General features: G+C 44.5%; 1 protein-coding gene across 1 annotated transcript in view; it reads left to right on the top strand.

Moving 5' to 3' along the window:
- Window positions 1-5,781: 5,781 nt before the first annotated feature.
- LOC126162327 (uncharacterized protein KIAA0513) overlaps window positions 5,782-8,204 on the top strand; it is a 265,762-nt gene continuing 263,339 nt past the window's right edge. The window contains exon 1 of the mRNA XM_049918757.1: window positions 5,782-5,963. The gene's annotated coding sequence lies outside the window, so the exon portion shown is untranslated. The remainder of the gene's footprint in view (window positions 5,964-8,204) is intronic.

Below are 8,204 nucleotides of genomic sequence, written 5' to 3'. Positions count from 1 at the left end.
AAACTGTAGATTTTATTGGTACGCGTTTTTCATTTATATATTTTGCTGGTGATGGAATTCCGTAACGACGTGAAATGATAATACTGGAAAACAGAAAAAAAAAGAATTGGGCAGGTGCGGGTAGGACTCGCGTCCCGGGGGACCGTATTAACTTAATTATGTATATACACAGTTGATCCATTCCAGGAATAGAGTATCTCGACGATTTTTTCCTGTTATCGACATTGATACTGGAAGGATATCGGTCTCAGGTACTCCAAGACTTTCGAGAACGTTTCAATTTCATGTTATAAGTCGCATAACATTTTTTCGTGTAATACGAGGGGCGTTTGAAAAACTACACTACTGGCCATTAAAATTGCTACACCAAGAAGAAATGCAGATGATAAACGGGTATTCATTGGACAAATATAGTATACTAGAACTGACATGTAATTACTTTTTCACGCAATTTGGGTGCATAGATCCTGAGAAATCAGTACCCAGAACAACCACCTCTGGCCGTAATAACGGCCTTGATACTCCTGGGCATTCAGTCAAACAGAGCTTGGATGGCGTGTACAGGTACAGCTGCCCATGCAGCTTCAACACGATACGACAGTTCATCAAGAGTAGTGACTGGCGTATTGTGACGAGCCAGTTGCTCGGCCACCATTGACCAGACGTTTTCAATTGGTGAGAGATCTGGAGAATGTGCTGGCCAGGACAGCAGTCGAACATTTTCTGTATACAGAAAGGCCCGTGCAGGACCTGCAACATGCGGTCGTGCATTATCCTCCTGAAATGTAGGGTTTCGCAGGGATCGAATGAAGGGTAGAGCCACGGGTCGTAATACATCTGAAATGTAACCCCCACTGTTCAAAGTGCCGTCAATGCGAACAAGAGGTGACCGAGACGTGTAACCAATGGCACCTCATACCATCACGCCGGGTGATACGCCAGTATGGCGATGACGAATACACGCTTCCAATGTGCGTTCACCGCGATGTCGCCAAACACGGATGCGACCATCATGATGCTGTAAACAGAACCTGGATTCATCCAAAAAATTACCTTTTGCCCACCGTGCACCCAGGTTCGTCGATGAGTACACCATGGCAGGCGCTCCTGTCTGTGATGCAGCGTCAAGGGTAACCGCAGCCATGGTCTCCGAGCTGATAGTCCATGCTGCTGCAAACGCCGTCGAACTGTTCGTGCAGATAGTTGTTGTCTTGCGAACGTCCCCATCTGTTGACTCAGGGCTCGAGACGTGGCTGCACGATCCGTTACACCCATGCGGATAAGATGCCAGTCATCTCGACTGCTAGTGATACGAGGCCATTGGGATCCAGCATGGCGTTCCATATTACCCTCCTGAACCCACCGATTCCATATTCTGCTAACAGTCATTGGATCTCGACCAACGCGAGCAACAATGTCGCGATGAGATAAACCGCAATCGCGACAGGCTACAACCCGACATTTATCAAAGTCGGAAACGTGATGGTACGCATTTCTCCTCCTTACACGAGGCATCACAACAACGTTTCACCAAGCAATGCCGGTCAACTGCTGTTTGTGTATGAGAAATCGGTTGGAAACTTTCCTCGTGCCAGCACATTTTAGGTGTCGCCAGTGGCGCCAACCTTGTGTGAATGCTCTGAAAAGCTAATCATTTGCATATCACAGCATCTTCTTCCTGTCGGTTAAATTTCGCGTCTGTAGCACGTCATCTTCGTGGTGTAGCAATTTTAATGGCCAGTAGTGTACTTACGTGTTTGGGGTACACCTTTTTTTTATTTTTCGTCATAGTCTCCTTTTAGACTTATAAACTTCATCTAACGCTGTTTTAATTTTGTTCAAACGGTCCAATAACGATGAATAATATGCACCTGTAATAGTTATACCCTTTTCCAGATAGTCGATAAGGATTATCCCTTGTGAATCCCAAAAGACACTTTGTCGCCCGAGGGATTGGTCTTCGCGTTTTTTGGTGCAGATTCCCCCTTGGTAACCCATTGGTTAGATTGTTGTTTGGTCTCACGAGTATAGTAATGTATCCATGTTTCATCCACAGTGACGAAACGACGCTTAAAGTCCTGCGGAATCTTGAACAGCTGCAAACCATCCTTGCAACACTTCACATGATTCCGTTATTGGTCAAGCGTGAGCAATCGCGGAACCCATCTTGCGGATAGCTTTTTCATGTCCAAATGTTTATGCAAAATATTATGTACCCGTTCATTCGAGATGCCCACAGCACTAACAATCTCACCCACCTTAACTCTTCTGTCATCCATCACCATCTCGTGGATTTTATCAATGATTTCTGGAGTCGTAAGTTCCACAGGGTTTCCAGAACGTTCAGCATCACTTGTCCCCATACAGCCACTCCGAAAACTGTGAAACCACTTACAAACTTTTGTAATCGAAGGTGCAGAGTCACCGTAATGTTCATCAAGCTTCTCTTTAGTCTCCTGAGGCGTTTTACCTTTCACAAAGTAATGTTTAATCACCACACGAAATTCTTTTTCGTTCAATTTTTGACAATTACTCGACTTCCTTGATACACACGAATGCCAAACATAAAGGAACAGGCCAATATGGTTGAATCTTGGTGTGAGTTCTTTCCAAAGATGCTACTAACTAAACATGACCTCTATATGTGCCGGTAGTCCCATCTCTCGAACTTTGCACGGACTTCGCCCCTCGTATAGTGAAAAATTCACGGCTTTCTTATTGTTTCTTTTACTTATACTGTGAAACGTTTCCTCTCACCAAATTTAATGATTCCGGATCAACAGGAAGTACTCAATAGGTTTTGCCGTCTGAGTCTGCGAGTATCAAAATGTGTGACATAAATGACCGTATCTTTGCATTGCATTGACAAAGAAGCTGATGTTTACTATACCTCCAAGGGACCACAGAGCTTAGTATGTGACATAAATTTGAACTTGGTACGTCCACTCGTTCCTGAGAACACGAGTTTTGAACAGTCGGACAGATAGACGAACAACAAAGTGACCTTATAAGGGTTCCTTTTTTTACCGGTTGAGTTATGGACCCTAGAAAAGAAATAAAAAAGAAAGGTTAGTTGCACGCGTAAGACTAAAAATAATAACGGTAATGCGTTCATCAATGTCATGGTTTAAATACGAAACCTCTCTGTAGTGTCTCAAAAATAATTACAAAACGATTTGGAAAAGATAACTGTATGGTGAAAAAATTGGCAATTGACCCTAAATAACGAAGAGTGTGAGGTCATTCACATGAGTGCTAAAAGGAATCCGTTAAACTTGGGTTAAACCATAAATCAATCAAATCCAAAGGTAGTAAATTCAACTGATACCTAGGAATTATAATTACGAACAACTTAAATTGGAAAGAACACATAGAAAATGTTGTGGGGGAGGCTAACCAAAGGCTGCGTTTTATTGGCAGGACACTTAGAGAATGTAACAAATCTACTAAAGAGACTGCCTACACTACGCTAGTTCGTCCTCTTTCAGAACGCTGTTGCGCGGTGTGGCAACCTTGTCAGATAGGATTGACGGAGTACATCGAGAAAGTTCAAACAAGGCAGCATGTTTTGTACTATCGTGAAACAGGGGAGAGAATGTCACTGAAATGATACAGGATTTGTGGTGGACATTATTAAAACAAAGGCGTTTTTCGTTGCGGCAGCGTCTTCTCACGCAATGGCTATCACCAGTTTTCTCCTGCGAATGCGAAAATATTTTGTTGACGACGACCAACATAAACGTTCATCATCGTAAAACAAGGGAAATCAGAGCTCGCGCGGAAAGATACAGGTGTTCGTTTTTTCTTCGCGCTGTACGAGATTGGAATAATAGAAAAATGGCTCTGACCACTATGAGACTTAACATCTGAGGCCATCAGTCCCCTAGAACTTAGAACTGCTGAAACCTAACTAACCTAAGGACATATCACACATTCATGCCCGAGGCAGGATTCGAACCTGCGACCGTAGCGGTCACGCGGTTCCAGACTGAAGCGCGTAGAACCGCTCGGCCACACCGGTCGCCCGGAATAATAGAGAATTATTGTGAAGGTGGTTCGATGAACCCTCTGCCAGGGACTTAAATGTAGGGACTTAAATGTAGAGTATCCATGTAGATGCAGATGTAGATCTAGAAGAAGTGAGGACATGTGACACTGTTGATGGTGATCCGTTCACCAGGTGGGGACTTAAGTTCGGCGGGCCCCTTGGCGCATTTCGCGAGGAGTGAGCTATGTGCCGGCACCGGGTTTCACCATCTCCCTCCTCCAAACATCATCATCATCATCATCATCCAACACAAAACTACACTCCACATATGCACACCCACATGCAGTATTAGAAAGATTGTAACTGAGCATGTTCCAAATAAATAAAGAAACGAAAAACTAATTAGTTCACTAACGTAAACATTAATTGTGTTCACGTATTCTGTAAATTGACTCATTCCACATCATTTTGATAAACGAATCGTTCAAATGATCTATGAAATATGAAAGTAACTAACAACTCTATCTCAGTTACTTCTCAACCTGTTATCAATTTACTATGGACACAATTGTGACAGCTTTAGCTCTCTTGTCTGTAAATGTGAATTTATGTATTCTTTCCGCGCAATTCAGCGTACGCTATAAGCATGGTTAAATGCCTAATATAGTACATACTCTGAAGGCCATGTAAGGTAACAGGGGATAATATGGAGCTCTTTCAAGTAGTTCGTAATTTAAATTTAAAGCACAGCAGCAGAGTTAATAAGAAGGGCAAAATAGACCGGAAAATACTTCTTTTGTGTTTTGATGGGCATTTTAGTTCCGTTGCGTAGTGTTTTGGTTTTCTTTTAATTGCAACGAATTATAAAAGTGTGGTGATAAATGTGTAAAATTATATAATGCATTTAGATTTAAGTATTTAAATCTTATAAAACATTGTAAACGAATTGTGGCCATGTTTAGGGATTATTTTGACTAATGTAGAGTCACGTGACCCGACTCTGAACTGTGGATGTGAGCGGGAAAATAGGGTCTTTTGTTGTTGGTCCGTTGTGGTGGTAAGTTGAGAGCGGCAAAGTGCTGCGAGTGTAAGCATGGACGCCAGTGTATGTGAAGGAACAACGTGAAAGTGTGTAGATGCGGGACAAACAGTGAAACAATTGCACCGATTATTATTTGTACAGATCGGATTTATTTGTGAACTTAAAAAATGCATGGCCATAAAGTTAAAGTGTTGCTTTTGAATAAATAAGTTTCAATCTGAACGTGTATAGTACAATTCACTGCTGTTCAAAAGTTAGCCAATATGTGACTCAATAGTAGGGGCGCAAATGCAACTGTTTACTACAAACCCCCTTTGCAGATGAGCCACGTGAAAAATAGGTAGTGAACGAGCCCGAGTTCAGTTACAGCCAAATACATAAACAAATTAAAGTAGCTCGTTTGTGTCTGAATGAACAAAACTCCAATATATACAAAGAAAAGTAAACAGTCTCTGACAATGGGTACTACTGGTTTCTCACAAATCTGCGTGAATGGGCACATTCCGAGCGAGCCGGTGGCGACCGCTCGAATGAACGGACTGCGCCGGCACGCCGAAGGGTCCCGCGAGCACTAGTGTCGCCCGGGCAACAAGGGCCGGCAATGTGTAAGAGGGGCGAGGGGGAGGGGGCGTGGTGGGGTGCGCGAGGGGGGGAGTGGAGGGGGGGAGTATGCGGCTATCGAGTAAACGTGGAGGGCGCGCGCCAGTCGACCAGTAGCAGCGCCACGGCGCGCGCCTCGTTCCGCTGCCTCGTGCGATGAGTGATTGCCGACGCCGACGCCGCGAAACCCCGCAAATCGCTGCCGCGAGCCAAGCGAGCCATCCCGCCGGAAAGGCACGGGCATTGCTCTGTCGCCGGAGAAACGCGGCGCTATTGATCTGAAGTCGGCGGACTATGTCACCGTGCAGATAGCAACCGCATACTTTTCTCACGGTAGGTAAGCGAAGCTAGCTGTAGCACGTGACGCGCGTCTACGGCGTGACATCTCCTAGTTATCTGTCTATTGCATCTATTAGTTGCCGTGCTACGGCCGTCACGTAGACAGCTTTGTGTTTACATTCTCAGTAGACCTCTGTGAAAACTAGGAGGCCACGTCAGTCCGGAATCAAGTCGTTGTTACGCACGGCTGGAACGGGTGATTGCAGCGCTGTCTATCCTCCACACACTTCTTTTTTTTACTGTGCGCACAATCGGCTAGCTTCCTGTAGTTCCGACCCACATCGCCAGAACTTCCGCTTTTGCACGTGACGCAACATTTGTTCCGCGTAAAACGCACACCTTCCACTAAGCCAGCATAAACATCTGTCTGCATATATTTGGAAAATTTTTAGCACCTCTTTTCCATCAGGAAATTGAAATGATACCTACCCACCGAACCCTGCAGCACGACATACATTATCACTGCCACAAACGATTATCGTAATAAGTACATCGCGACTTTGAAAAGTAAGTCACGCATTATTATGGCAGGCCGTGTAACTCTCGTTGGATTCTACGACACACTTCAAAGTGACACGAAAACGTGACGCTATTTTTCAACACAGTCGCCAGGCGTCTGTAAACGACGGTCGGAACGTCCTACCTAGCGTCCAGTTCCTCGACGACAGAAATTCGCACCTTGGACATGGAACCATTCCAGACATGCTGTATGAACGCCCTCGTCGTTGGAAAAAATCTCTTCTACCCTCCCCTCCTGAGATGTTCTTTCAGCTATTCAAAAGTATCGCCTGGACATTTTCGTCTGTGGTCAATGTCGATGACCTTCCTTCCCAAGCAACATCACCCACGTCTGTGAGGCGCTCTGTCGGCGTCATTTCACTACGGCTCGACGTGACATTGCATATGGTCAAATATACCATCTGAATCTGTGTGCAATTTGGACTGTCAGCGCACAAGAATCGTACTGTTCCCCGTACTTCCAACGGAAACGCAGTATCGCTCGCAGACTGTGATTCGCCTGTCATTCGTGCCGCAGCAGCACATTAGTACGAGTGAACTGTAAGCAATCTCTGTTGGAGACATTGCATTTCCCTACTATTCTGCCAATAAAATGAAGCCTGCTACCTGCTTTACCACGAGTGATAGAAAGCCACTCTACAACAACATCTACATCTATAATCTACAAACCACTAGGTGGTGAATGGCAGAGGGTACGTCTCACCGTTCTGATTATTAGGGCTTTTTCTGCTCCATTAACGCATGGAGCCCAGGAAAAATGATTATTTAAATGCCTGCTGCAGTTAAACTAATCTTATCCTCACGGTCCCTAAGGGAGCAATATTGAGGGAGTTGTAGTATATTCCTAGAGTCATCATTATAAACTGTTCTTGAAACTTTGTCAGTGGATTTTTTCTGGATGTTTCCGTCTATCTTCAAGAATCTGCCAGTTCAATTCTTTCAACATCTGAGTGACACTCTCCCGAGGGTCAAACAAATCTGTGATCATTCGTGCTGCCCTCCTCTAAACGTACAATATCCCCTGCCGGTCCGAGTTGATACTGGTACCATGCACTTGGACAGCATTCTAGTATGGTCGTACGAGTAATTTGTAAGCAAAATTCTTTGGAGTCTGATTGCATTTCCCTAGTACTCCACCAACAAACTGAAGTGTAAAAAATGGTTCAAATGGCTCTGAGCACTATGGGACTTAACATCTATGGTCATCAGTCCCCTAGAACTTAGAACTACTTAAACCTAACTAACCTAAGGACATCACACAACACCCAGTCATCACGAGGCAGGGAAAATCCCTGACCCCGCCGGGAATCGAACCCGGGAACCCGGGCGTGGGAAGCGAGAACGCTACCGCACGACCACGAGCTGCGGACCAAACTGAAGTCTGCTACCTGATTTATCCACGACTGAGTCCATGTGATTGTCCCACTTCTTGTTCCCACTAAGTATTACACCCAGGTATTTGAACGATTTTACACATCCCAACTGTGAATCACTAATATTATATTCATAGGATATTGTGCACAATTTTACATTTTTGAACGTCTAAAGCGACCTGACAGTCATTGTACCACCACTTTGAAATCTTATCAAAGGTCTGACTGAATATCTGTACTGCTTCATTCAGACTGCATGGTCTGCGAAAAGCCTGAGTTTATTATTAATATTGTTCCGTAAGATCATTGATATACAACATGAACAGCAAGGGAGCCAACACGC

This window comes from Schistocerca cancellata, chromosome 2 (genome assembly GCF_023864275.1).
Source record: "Schistocerca cancellata isolate TAMUIC-IGC-003103 chromosome 2, iqSchCanc2.1, whole genome shotgun sequence".
NCBI lineage: Eukaryota > Metazoa > Arthropoda > Insecta > Orthoptera > Acrididae > Schistocerca > Schistocerca cancellata.
Note: the sequence above shows the minus strand (reverse complement) of the source record. Positions and strands in the feature narration are given on the sequence as shown.